The sequence below is a fragment of the Triticum urartu genome, chromosome 2A (assembly GCF_056163025.1).
Source record: "Triticum urartu cultivar PI428250 chromosome 2A, HENAU_Tu73, whole genome shotgun sequence".
NCBI lineage: Eukaryota > Viridiplantae > Streptophyta > Magnoliopsida > Poales > Poaceae > Triticum > Triticum urartu.
Window position 1 is genome coordinate 383,927,634 of NC_141874.1, and position 14,907 is coordinate 383,942,540.

Below are 14,907 nucleotides of genomic sequence, written 5' to 3' on the forward strand. Positions count from 1 at the left end.
AGTATTGCTTTTAATAAAGGATGCTTTTATTAACTTAAAATGTAGCATCAAGTGGATACAAAGCATTAGGAGCCACACCCGGCTTCTGCATAACCAAGATGTACACAGCTAAAATTCTATAATCTGACAAAAGAAGATAAAATGAAAAACTGACATAAGGCCACAATAGAGTCATGTAAGACCGACACTATGCCTGTGTCGAAGGAGGTGATGGAACAATCCGGAGATTATGCTGCCGCCCATTTGGGTACAAACCTAGCCGCCAGGGGCCACAGATCCCCTCCCCCTCCTCCCCTCGGGCGGCGCCAGGGGCCCCAGATCCCTAGCCGCCAATCTCTCCCCGCTGCTCCAACCCCAGCCATCGCTACCGCCGGCAAGGGCCGCGGTGGCGGCGGGCCCTGCACCGCAGATCCAGGGCGGGTGGTCGTCGCGGCGGACCCTATGAGGCGGTGGCGACGTCTCATGCGGGGAGGCCGGGGGTGGCAGTCAGGGCGGCGCCCCTGCTGCGCGGCGGCGATGGGAGCCTTCATGGCCGGCGGCGTGGCGGCTGCATGCGCATGGGTGGCTCCGATGGCTGCGGATCTGGCGTCCTGTCTAGATCCGTCTTGGTACGGCCTTGGTCGGCCGATGGCGCGAGGAGGACCGGTGAGGGGCGGCTGGAGGCTCCCTGCCGGCGTGCCGACGGCGGCCCTCGTCTCCATGGTGAGGCTCCGTTCGGTTCCAACCAGCTGCGAGGTTGGTGGGACGCAACTTCCGGTGAAAATCACGCCGACTTCGGTCATGGCGGACGATGGCGGCGTCTATGACGTCGTTCCCTTCTCGAGGCATCATTGTTGCAGGTCGTGGCACCCCACTCGTGATGCTCCGGGAGAAACCCTAGGTCTGGATCTACCGGATCGGACGATGATGGTACCTTTGATGTCGTTGTCCCTCTTGAGGGCATCGTTTTGGAGCAAGTGCTGGTTGGATGGGACAAGCGGAAGAGTGGTGTCTCATCCACCACAAGGCCGACGGCGGATCCCGGTGGCATGGCGCTGCGGAGGTTCGACGACGGCTGCGTGTGGACGGATACATGCGCAAGGTGGAGTTGTCTGGCGTCGTGGTGGCGTCGACGGCAAACCAGGCAAGGTCGATGGGCCAGTTACTGCTCTGGAGATGGACCGGTGGAAGATGGTCGCGGCAGCCTCTGAGAGTGCGTCTGTCCTGTATGGGACCCAGTCCCGATGTGTGGCTGGGGTGGGGCACATGAAGGAAATATGCCCTAGAGGCAATAATAGAGTTATTATTTATTTCCTTATATCATGATAAATGTTTATTATTCATGCTAGAATTGTATTAACCAGAAACATAATACATGTGTGAATACATAGACAAACAGAGTGTCACTAGTATGCCTCTACTTGACTAGCTCGTTAATCAAAGATGGTTATGTTTCCTAACCATGAACAAAGAGTTGTTATTTGATTAACGGGATCACATCATTAGGTGAATGATCTGATTGACATGACCCATTCCATTAGCTTAGCACCCGATCGTTTAGTATGTTGCTATTGCTTTCTTCATGACTTATGCATGTTCCTATGACTATGAGATTATGCAACTCCCGTTTGCCGGAGGAACACTTTGTGTGCTACCAAACATCACAACGTAAATGGGTGATTATAAAGGTGCTCTACAGGTGTCTCCAAAGGTACATGTTGGGTTGGCGTATTTCGAGATTAGGATTTGTCACTCCGATTGTCGAAGAGGTATCTCTGGGCCCTCTCGGTAATGCACATCACATAAGCCTTGCAAGCATTGCAACTAATGAGTTAGTTGCGAGATGATGTATTACGGAACGAGTAAAGAGACTTGCCAGTAACGAGATTGAACTAGGTATTGAGATACCGACGATCGAATCTCGGGCAAGTAACATACCGATGACAAAGGGAACAACGTATGTTGTTATGCGGTCTGACCGATAAAGATCTTCGTAGAATATGTAGGATCCAATATGAGCATCCAGGTTCCGCTATTGGTTATTGACCGGAGACGTGTCTCGGTCATGTCTACATTGTTCTCGAACCCGTAGGGTCCGCACGCTTAAGGTTTCGATGACAGTTATATTATGAGTTTATGAGTTTTGATGTACCGAAGTTAGTTCGGAGTTCCGGATGTGATCACGGACATGACGAGGAGTCTCGAAATGGTCGAGACATAAAGATTGATATATTGGACGGTTATATTCGGACACCGGAAGTGTTCCGGGTGATTTCGGAGAAAACCGGAGAGCCGGAGGGTTACCGGAACCCCCCCGGGAGGAGTAATGGGCCATATGGGCCTTAGTGGAGAGAGGGGGGGCAGCCAAAGGTGGGCTGCGCGCCTCCTCCCCCTGGTCCGAATTGGACTAGGAGAGGGGGGGCGGCGCCCCCCTTTCCTTCTCCCTCCCCACTTCTTTCCCCCTCCTAGTAGGAGTCCTACTCCTACTAGGAGGAGGACTCCTCCTTGGCGGACCATAGGGGCCGGCCGGCCTCCTCCCCTTGATCCTTTATATACGGGGGCAGGGGGCACCCCTAGACACACAAGTTGATCCACGTGATCATATTCTTAGCCGTGTGCGGTGCCCCCTTCCACCATAGTCCTCGATAATATTGTAGCGGTGCTTAGGCGAAGCCCTGCGACGGTAGTACATCAAGATCGTCACCACGCCGTCGTGCTGACGGAACTCTTCCCCGACACTTTGCTGGATCGGAGTCCGGGGATCGTCATCGAGCTGAACGTGTGCTAAAACTCGGAGGTGCCGTAGTTTCGGTGCTTGATCGGTCGGGCCGTGAAGACGTACGACTACATCAACCGCGTTGTGCTAACGCTTCCGCTGTCGGTCTACAAGGGTACGTAGATCACACTCTCCCCTCTCGTTGCTATGCATCACCATGATCTTGCGTGTGCGTAGGAATTTTTTTGAAATTACTACGTTCCCCAACAGTGGCATCCGAGCCTAGGTTTGATATGTTGATGTTATATGCACGAGTAGAACACAAGTGAGTTGTGGACGATATAAGTCATACTGCTTACCAGCATGTCATGGTTCGGTGGTATTGTTGGACGAAGCGGCCCAGACCGACATTACGCGTACGCTTACGCGAGACCAGTTCTCCCGACGTGCTTTGCACATAGGTGGCTTGCGGGTGACAGTTTCTCCAACTTTAGTTGAACCGAGTGTGGCTACGCCCGGTCCTTGTGAAGGTTAAAACAGCACCAACTTGACAAACTATCGTTGTGGTTTTGATGCGTAGGTAAGATTGGTTCTTGCTTAAGCCCGTAGCAGCCACGTAAAACATGCAACAACAAAGTAGAGGACGTCTAACTTGTTTTTGCAGGGCATGTTGTGATGTGATATGGTCAAGACATGATGCTAAATTTTATTGTATGAGATGATCATGTTTTGTAACCGAGTTATCGGCAACTGGCAGGAGCCATATGGTTGTCGCTTTATTGTATGCAATGCAATCGCGCTGTAATGCTTTACTTTATCACTAAGCAGTAGCGATAGTCGTGGAAGCATAAGATTGGCGAGACGACAACGATGCTACGATGGAGATCAAGGTGTCGCGCCGGTGACGATGGTGATCACGATGGTGCTTCAAAGATGGAGATCACAAGCATAAGATGATGATGGCCATATCATATCACTTATATTGATTGCATGTGATGTTTATCTTTTATGCATCTTATCTTGCTTTGATTGACAGTAGCATTATAAGATGATCTCTCACTAATTATCAAGAAGTGTTCTCCCTGAGTATGCACCGTTGCGAAAGTTCTTCGTGCTGAGACACCACGTGATGATCGGGTGTGATAGGCTCTACGTTCAAATACAGCGGGTGCAAAACAGTTGCACACGCGGAATACTCAGGTTATACTTGACGAGCCAAGCATATACAGATATGGCCTCGGAACACGGAGACCGAAAGGTCGAGCGTGAATCATATAGTAGATATGATCAACATAGTGATGTTCACCAATGAAACTACTCCATCTCACGTGATGATCGGACATGGTTTAGTTGATTTGGATCACGTGATCACTTAGAGGATTAGAGGGATGTCTATCTAAGTGGGAGTTCTTTAGTAATATGATTAATTGAACTTAAATTTATCATGAACTTAGTACCTGATAGTATCTTGATTGTTTATGTTTGATTGTAAATAGATGGCCCGTGTTGTTGTTCCATTGAATTTTAATGCGTTCCTTGAGAAAGCAAAGTTGAAAGATGATGGTAGCAATTACACGGACTGGGTCCGTAACTTGAGGATTATCCTCATTGCTGCACAGAAGAATTACGCCCTGGAAGCACCGCTGGGTGCCAGGCCTGCTGCTGGAGCAACACCAGATGTTATGAACGTCTGACAGAGCAAAGCTGATGACTACTCGATAGTTCAGTGTGCCATGCTTTACAGCTTAGAATCGGGACTTCAACGATGTTTTGAACGTCATGGAGCATATGAGATGTTCCAGGAGTTGAAGTTAATATTTCAAGCAAATGTCCGGATTGAGAGATATGAAGTCTCCAATAAGTTCTATAGCTGCAAGATGAAGGAGAACAGTTCTGTCAGTGAGCATATACTCAAAATGTCTGGGTATAATAATCACTTGATTCAATTGGGAGTCAATCTTCCAAATGATTGCGTCATTGACAGAATTCTCCAATCACTTCCACCTAGCTACAAGAGCTTCGTGATGAATTATAATATGCAAGGGATGAATAAGACAATTCCCGAGCTCTTCGCAATGTTGAAAGCTGCGGAGGTAGAAATCAAAAAGGAGCATCAAGTGTTGATGGTCAACAAGACCACTAGTTTCAAGAAAAAGGGCAAAGGGAAGAAGAAGGGGAACTTCAAAAAGGACAGCAAGAAAGTTGCTACTCAAGAGAAGAAACCCAAACCTGGACCTAAGCCTGAAACTGAGTGCTTCTACTGCAAGCAGACTGGTCACTGGAAGCGGAACTGCCCCAAGTATTTGGCGGATAAGAAGGATGGCAAGGTGAACAAAGGTATATGTGATATACATGTTATTGATGTGTACCTTACTAATGCTCGCAGCAGCACCTGGGTATTTGATACTGGTTCTGTTGCTAATATTTGCAACTCGAAACAGGGACTACGGATTAAGCGAAGATTGGCTAAGGACGAGGTGATGATGCGCGTGGCAAACGGTTCCAAAGTCGATATGATCGCAGTCGGCACGCTACCTCTACATCTACCTTCGGAATTAATATTAGACCTAAATAATTGTTATTTGGTGCCAGCGTTAAGCATGAACATTATATCTGGATCTTGTTTGATGCGAGATGGTTATTTATTTAAATCTGAGAATAATGGTTGTTCTATTTGTATGAGTAATATCTTTTATGGTCATGCACCCTTAAAGAGTGGTCTATTTTTATTGAATCTCGATAGTAGTGACACACATATTCATAGTGTTGAAGCCAAAAGATGCAGAGTTGATAATGATAGTGCAACTTATTTGTGGCACTGCCGTTTGGGTCATATCGGTATAAAGCGCATGAAGAAACTCCATACTGATGGGCTTTTGGAACCACTTGATTATGAATCACTTGGTACTTGCAAACCGTGCCTTATGGGTAAGATGACAAAAACACCGTTCTCCGGTACTATGGAGAGAGCAACAGATTTGTTGGAAATCATACATACAGATGTATGTGGTCCGATGAACGTTGAGGCTCGTGGCGGATATCGTTATTTTCTCACCTTCACAGATGACTTAAGCAGATATGGGTATATCTACTTAATGAAACACAAGTCTGAAACATTTGAAAAGTTTAAAGAATTTCAGAGTGAAGTTGAAAATCATCGTAATAAGAAAATAAAACTCCTACGATCTGATCGTGGAGGAGAATATTTGAGTTACGAGTTTGGTGTACATTTGAAAAATTATGGAATAGTTTCGCAACTCACGCCACCCGGAACACCACAGCGTAATGGTGTGTCCGAACGTCGTAATCATACTTTACTAGATATGGTGCGATCTATGATGTCTCTTACTGATTTACCGCTATCGTTTTGGGGATACGCTCTAGAGACGGCCGCATTCACGTTAAATAGGGCACCATCAAAATCCGTTGAGACGACGCCTTATGAACTGTGGTTTGGTAAGAAACCAAAGTTGTCGTTTCTGAAAGTTTGGGGCTGCGATACTTATGTGAAAAAGCTTCAACCTGATAAGCTCGAACCCAAATCGGAGAAATGTGTCTTCATAGGATATCCAAAGGAAACTATTGGATACACCTTCTACCACAGATCCGAAGGCAAGACTTTTGTTGCTAAATTCGGAAACTTTCTGGAGAAGGAGTTTCTCTCGAAAGAAGTGAGTGGGAGGAAAGTAGAACTTGACGAGGTAACTGTACCTACTCCCTTATTGGAAAGTAGTACATCACAAAAACCTGTTTCTGTGACACCTACACCAGTTAGTGAGGAAGCTAATGATGATGATCATGAAACTTCAGAACAAGATACTACTGAACCTCGTAGATCAACCAGAGTGAGATCCGCGCCAGAGTGGTACGGTAATCCTGTTCTGAAAGTCATACTACTAGATCATGATGAACCTATGAACTATGAAGAAGCGATGGTGAGCCCAGATTCCGCAAAATGGCTTGAAGCCATGAAATCTGAGATGGGATCCATGTATGAGAACAAAGTATGGACTTTGGTTGACTTGCCCGATGATCGGCAAGCAATTGAGAATAAATGGATCTTCAAGAAGAAGACTGACGCTGACGGTAATATTACTGTCTACAAAGCTCGACTTGTCGCAAAAGGTTTTCGGCAAGTTCAAGGGATTGACTGCGATGAGACCTTCTCACCCGTAGCGATGCTTAAGTCTGTCCGAATCATGTTAGCAATTGCCGCATTTTATGATTATGAAATTTGGCAGATGGATGTCAAAATTGCATTCCTGAATGGATTTCTGGAAGAAGAGTTGTATATGATGCAACCAGAAGGTTTTGTCGATCCAAAGGGAGCTAACAAAGTGTGCAAGCTCCGGCGATCCATTTATGGACTGGTGCAAGCCTCTCGGAGTTGGAATAAACGCTTTGATAGTGTGATCAAAGCATTTGGTTTTATACAGACTTTTGGAGAAGCCTGTATTTACAAGAAAGTGAGTGGGAGCTCTGTAGCATTTCTGATATTATATGTGGATGACATATTACTAATTGGAAATGATATAGAATTTCTGGATAGCATAAAGGGATACTTGAATAAGAGTTTTTCAATGAAAGACCTCGGTGAAGCTGCTTACATATTAGGCATTAAGATCTATAGAGATAGATCAAGATGCTTAATTGGACTTTCACAAAGCACATACCTTGACAAAGTTTTGAAGAAGTTCAAAATGGATCAAGCAAAGAAAGGGTTCTTGCCTGTGTTACAAGGTGTGAAATTGAGTAAGACTCAATGCCCGACCACTGCAGAAGATAGAGAGAAAATGAAAGATGTTCCCTATGCTTCAGCCATAGGCTCTATCATGTATGCAATGCTGTGTACCAGACCTGATGTGTGCCTTGCTATAAGTCTATCAGGGAGGTACCAAAGTGATCCAGGAGTGGATCACTGGACAGCGGTCAAGAACATCCTGAAATACCTGAAAAGGACTAAGGATATGTTTCTCATATATGGAGGTGACAAAGAGCTCATCGTAAAAGGTTACGTTGATGCAAGCTTTGACATTGATCCGGACGATTCTAAATCGCAAACCGGATACGTGTTTACATTAAACGGTGGAGCTGTCAGTTGGTGCAGTTCTAAACAAAGCGTTGTGGCGGGATCTACATGTGAAGCGGAGTACATAGCTGCTTCGGAAGCAGCAAATGAAGGAGTCTGGATGAAGGAGTTCATATCCGATCTAGGTGTCATACCTAGTGCATCGGGTCCAATGAAAATCTTTTGTGACAATACTGGTGCAATTGCCTTGGCAAAGGAATCCAGATTTCACAAGAGAACCAAGCACATCAAGAGACGCTTCAATTCCATTCGGGATCTAGTCCAGGTGGGAGACATAGAGATTTGGAAGATACATACGGATCTGAATGTTGCAGACCCATTGACTAAGCCTCTTCCACGAGCAAAACATGATCAACACCAAGGCTCCATGGGTGTTAGAATCATTACTGTGTAATCTAGATTATTGACTCTAGTGCAAGTGGGAGACTGAAGGAAATATGACCTAGAGGCAATAATAAAGTTATTATTTATTTCCTTATATCATGATAAATGTTTATTATTCATGCTAGAATTGTATTAACCGGAAACATAATACATGTGTGAATACATAGACAAACAGAGTGTCACTAGTATGCCTCTACTTGACTAGCTCGTTAATCAAAGATGGTTATGTTTCCTAACCATGAACAAAGAGTTGTTATTTGATTAACGGGATCACATCATTAGGTGAATGATCTGATTGACATGACCCATTCCATTAGCTTAGCACCCGATCGTTTAGTATGTTGCTATTGCTTTCTTCATGACTTATACATGTTCCTATGACTATGAGATTATGCAACTCCCGTTTGTCGGAGGAACACTTTGTGTGCTACCAAACGTCACAACGTAAATGGGTGATTATAAAGGTACTCTACAGGTGTCTCCAAAGGTACATGTTGGGTTAGCGTATTTCGAGATTAGGATTTGTCACTCCGATTGTCGAAGAGGTATCTCTGGGCCCTCTCGGTAATGCACATCACATAAGCCTTGCAAGCATTGCAACTAATGAGTTAGTTGCGAGATGATGTATTACGGAACGAGTAAAGAGACTTGCCAGTAACGAGATTGAACTAGGTATTGAGATACCGACGATCGAATCTCGGGCAAGTAACATACCGATGACAAAGGGAACAACGTATGTTGTTATGCGGTCTGACCGATAAAGATCTTCGTAGAATATGTAGGAGCCAATATGAGCATCCAGGTTCCGCTATTGGTTATTGACCGGAGACGTGTCTCGGTCATGTCTACATTGTTCTCGAACCCGTAGGGTCCGCACGCTTAAGGTTTCGATGACAGTTATATTATGAGTTTATGAGTTTTGATGTACCGAAGTTAGTTCGGAGTTCCGGATGTGATCACGGACATGACGAGGAGTCTCGAAATGGTCGAGACATAAAGATTGATATATTGGACGGCTATATTCGGACACCGGAAGTGTTCCGGGTGATTTCGGAGAAAACCGGAGAGCCGGAGGGTTACCGGAATCCCCCCCCCCCCCCGGGAGGAGTAATGGGCCATATGGGCCTTAGTGGAGAGAGGGGGGGCAGCCAAAGGTGGGCTGCGCGCCTCCTCCCCCTGGTCCGAATTGGACTAGGAGAGGGGGGGCGGCGCCCCCCTTTCCTTCTCCCTCCCCACTTCTTTCCCCCTCCTAGTAGGAGTCCTACTCCTACTAGGAGGAGGACTCCTCCTTGGCGGACCATAGGGGCCGGCCGGCCTCCTCCCCTTGATCCTTTATATACGGGGGCAGGGGGCACCCCTAGACACACAAGTTGATCCACGTGATCATATTCTTAGCCGTGTGCGGTGCCCCCTTCCACCATAGTCCTCGATAATATTGTAGCGGTGCTTAGGCGAAGCCCTGCGACGGTAGTACATCAAGATCGTCACCACGCCGTCGTGCTGACGGAACTCTTCCCCGACACTTTGCTGGATCGGAGTCCGGGGATCGTCATCGAGCTGAACGTGTGCTAAAACTCGGAGGTGCCGTAGTTTCGGTGCTTGATCGGTCGGGCCGTGAAGACGTACGACTACATCAACCGCGTTGTGCTAACGCTTCCGCTGTCGGTCTACAAGGGTACGTAGATCACACTCTCCCCTCTCGTTGCTATGCATCACCATGATCTTGCGTGTGCGTAGGAAATTTTTTGAAATTACTACGTTCCCCAACAGCATCCTGCTTTGGATGTCAGGGTTTGGTGCGATGTGCGTTTGGTATTAGGTCCGGATATTCGAGACACCTTCATCAATGGGATAAGAGTAGCAATAGGTGTTGCCTAGATGGTGGCTTCAGGCTGACTGATGTATTACTTTGTATGGTGTCTGTGAATAATTAATAAAATGGTCGCATGCATCGTCCAGATGCAGAGGCCGGGGGTCTATCCTCCTTTTCAAAAAATGGGTACAAACCTCCTTGGCCACCTGCTCCAACTGTGTACACACCGTCTTGAACAACGGTTGGTGCTTCATACGATGTAGCGTAGACCACGTACGAAGTGAATGCGTACAATGAAAAATAACCTGCAAAGGAGGAGAATTTATGCCATTAAAAACCAAATTATTTCTATATAGGCAAAGTGACCATAATAAGGCATACGCTTCCACCCTTAGTAGCGTTTTGAATCTATTTGGGATACCATCCAACCAATGATCAAAAGTATTGGCCACGGTTGTGGGCAGATATAGATTGGACGCTATTTGGATGACTGACCATGTAGAGTGTGCAAACTTGTACTAGAAAAATAGGTGTTCAATTGTCTCATCATGAGCACAAAAGCTACACTTCTTACTTCCTAGCCGGTTACACGCAAGGTTGTCTTTGGTTAGCACAACACCCCTCTAAAGATACCACATGAAAAATTGAACTTTTGTTAGGATCTTTGACTTCCAATTTTTCTTGTTATTCTCCATAGAGACCTCGGAATGTGTGAGAGCATGGTACATAGAGTCTATGGTGAAGTACTCAGATGTAGTGAGGTTCCAGCGAAACACATCTCGTCCTTGTGTCATGTTAATCAATTCTAATCGGGGTAGGAGATTTTGCATTGCATGAGACGAGGGCCAATCAAATCCCGCCGGAAGGTAATATTCGGCGGGGATGAACTAAGCACATGTGCCAGCGTATCATTCTCAGTAGGGTACAAGGCTGAATATTGTTCTGGGAGACTAGCGTTGCCTAGCCAGTTATCCTTCCAGAAACGAATCTCTGACCTGTCCTTTATCACGAAGGTTTCACAGCGGATGCACTGTAAATCCTTTTTCTTAATGTTTTAGTGTTGGTAAGGCTATAACTTTTAGTTGCAGAAATAATGTCATAAATATTGCATGGATCTCTTTTTTTTCTATTGAGGTGCGGAGGGCATGTATTTTCTTGATGTGCACAATGCTTTATGACCATATATAGTTTAAAATAGCAGGCTATGTCAAATAGTGAAACCCTGCTCAAACAGCTACAGTATAGCTATAGTCAGCTATTTAAAACTTTGTTTATGATACTTGTTGAGTGCTTTGTAATATCCATCAAGTATATGCAATATATGGTACCAGGGGTTCTTTATCTTCATCTTTACTTGCAGCATTAAAGTCTGTTCAAGTCTATGATGATTCAAGTGCCATTGTAGAACTTGATATCATTTGTGTGAGAGCTTGGCACTGAAAACTTAATCACGCTTGCACCATGCTGCTTAGACTAGCTATAATGGATAGTAATATAGAGTAGTAACATGCTCATGTTACTACTCTATGTTACTATCTCTATAGTGGGGAGTAATATATGTGTGGTGACATGCAATACTTCATTTATTAGGCTATAGACTTATCTTGGCTTAATATGTGTGATATTACTCATACTAGTAGTAACTAGCTATGTTACTACATGTCTCTCTTTCTTCATTTATTGCTTGCCACATCATCTATTTTATCTAGATACATGTGATGTTACTACCTATATTACTTTCACTATGGGTAGTCTTAGAACATTAATAATTAATTATGGGTATTTACTGATTTGCGGGTAGTGATATTTGTGTCCATTACACTATATATACACACATTGTTTGGTGCACGGCTTGGTTTGCTGCACGTAGGCTTCGGGAAGCCAAGGCACTAATATTATACTCCCTTCGTAAACTAATATAAAAGTGTTTAGATCACTACTTTAATGATGTAAATGCTCTTATATTAGTTTACAGAGTGAGTAGACAAGAAGAGCACCGCCAGCAGAATTCCAGCAAGAGTCACTGCCCAGAGAAACAGCCCTGTCTTTCCTGTATGTATAAAATCAAGAAAGTAAGCAAAAGGTCAAATATAATGAATTTGGGATACAGTAGACATTTTACGATGCGCTTAAAAGAAACGCCACACAATGTAAACTTATTTGTTTGGAGATGCCAATCTACGCGTACCTCCGACATAAACGTCACCGCTTGGAGACCATTCTTCTGGTGTATATATAGGGCTGCAACGCAGTAAGAACCACATAAGATGTTTTTATTTTTTGAAAGAGATGTCTGAATTATGTTTTTACTGATAAAAACTGTAGGTTTGGGTTTGCGTGTTTTTACCTGTACCCATCAACATTTGCTCCATACTTGTCGGCGAACTGGTAAACACCCTTCTCCTGGTTAAATCGGGAAATTATTTAGGGATGCACAGCACTGATAATTTTGTCAGGTCTACTTTCTTGAGCTTATGACTGACCTTGGCTACCCTTCCAGACGCATCGAAGCTAGTTCTCAACTCTGAATATTACAGCACTACTTCTACTTCGGTACACCCTTCTGAACACATCGACGGCTGAGATTACTCCATACCCCTTCATAATAAAGGACGTGATGGTTTTTTCTTTGAAGTTTCTTTTAGAAGTCTTTTCTTCAAAATGCGTTGTCCACTGAAAGGAGAGCGGCGGGAATCGAACCTGCATCTATGAGTCTATGTGGACGCCAAGCTAACCACTGTGACAACCAATCTGCTACGTTATAGTTTCAGCGCGAATCATTAAGAAGCTAAAGATCGCGGCAAAATTTTAAACAAGAGTTCACAAAATTAAGATAAACCAAATTGTGCAATAGGGATCAAACCAGGGGCATCGCACCAGTCAACCATGACAGTAGCCACTATACCAACTGAGATTTCGTGTCCAAAATGGTAACCCAGTCTATATAAACCAAAAGCCACGACAATTTTTTTTTAAATCAGACCTCATTTTCTAATTGGGAAAGGTAAATATTTTTAGAAACACGGCCATTTAAAAATTTGTGATATTTTAAAAAGAACTAGAACATTTTGCGAAAAGGTGAACACCTTTTGGGAATCATAAAAGGAACAAAACTAAAAATGATAACATTTTTTAGAATTGCAAACATTTTTTTGGGTGATTCGAACACAAATTTGTGTTTTAAAAAAACCTAAAACATTTTGTGAAAACGCGAGTTTTGGGACTCTCAAACATTTGATTTACAAAGGAAAAAAGCAATGAAAAGGAGAACATTTTTTGAAACACAGGAACTAAACTGAAAATACGAACATTTTTCAAAATTACAAACAATTGTTTCAAAGTGTGAACAATTTTATTGAAATTCCAAACATTTATTGAATTTGCTAACAACTGTGGAAATCAAGAATTTTTTTGGAATTTGGGAACAAATTTTGTAACCTCATCGTTCTGAACTCCTGATTACCGAAAAAGGCTTTCGCCCCGCTTTATATATAAAGCACCGACCATAAGACAACCGGACCAAGTGATACAAACGCACGCCAACACCACACTTCATGCACACACACCTAAGGCAAGATGCAAAGGTGCCGAGCACCGCAACACCACCCCAACGACCCCAAGCAAACTACAGATACACAAGATGAACCGCTTGGAGTCGACGGAGACCAACACCAGGAGCTAGCCACCGTGTAGAGGTGTGTCGGCCACGAACGAAACATGGGTTCCAAGACGGTGCCTCTAAGAAGGGGACGACGCCGGAGTGTCGCCACCATCCGATCATGAAAATCAAGTTTTCACCTGGAGTCCGAGAGAAATGGGAGCACCGCGACGGAGCCTTCAAGAAGAGGAACGGCATCCGTAGATGCCGCCACCGATGGTCGGTAAAACCAGACAAGTTATGTACCTCGGCGCTCACACCCTTCCGGCATACCCATGCTACATCGAACACCAACATCCATGCCACCCGCATGGCCATGGCTGCCCGCTCGCATCTGAGACGCACGTTCCGTGCATGAACACCGCGACTCCCGCCGCCCTTCATCCAGACAGCCCTAAGACTGAAAAGGCATCGTCCTGATTACACTACTTGCCATCCGACTATGCTGCCGGTCGTGATATTTAAAAGCAGAAAAGATATAAGGGTCAACTACTGTATCGATGGAAGAAAACCTGCACTCGTTTACCATGCCTACATGTATATGCATGCACACACGCCTGTTATCAAGAAACATGGTTTCTCAAACATGATAAAAATAAACTAATTTTCTAAATCTTTTTCAACGAGAACTTTATTCACTTTGTGAACAAATTTTGTGAAAAAAAATAAAAATTGTGAAAAAGAGAAAAAGGAGAAATAATAAATAAAAATATAAATGACAACAAATTTTGCTAGCAGTTGGGCATGCCCAATGTTGTCCCCCATGCAAGCTTTGAACGAATTTGGTCTTGTGTTTTCGGGTTTTTTCACTAATTTAAAAAAACATAAAATGTCAGAAACCAACATGCATGCTGGCTATGGTGATGCCAGGGTGTGGAAAAAATTGAGTGAGTCGGAGGTGAAAAAAGTGGTTCGAAACAATTGTACACCGTGTGTCTGCTTGCAAGCATAAAACCACCGAAAAAAGTTCCATGTGCTCATGATATTTTTAAAAATCTCACAAATTTGAAATAAAACTGCATACTCAAAAAAGTTCATGAATTTGAAATAAAATCTCAGACTAAAAAAACCATGAATTTGAAAAAAGGTCATGAGTTCGTAAATAGTTCATTTTTTTAATAATCATAAATTTGAAAAAGTTAACGAATTTTAAAAGTTCTATGAATTAAGTATAGAAAGAAAAATGTTAAGAAATAAGGAAAAAAACAAAGAAAACGGCCAAACTGAAAAAATAATCAGATGGGAAATGCATGTTTTTTTATTAGCAT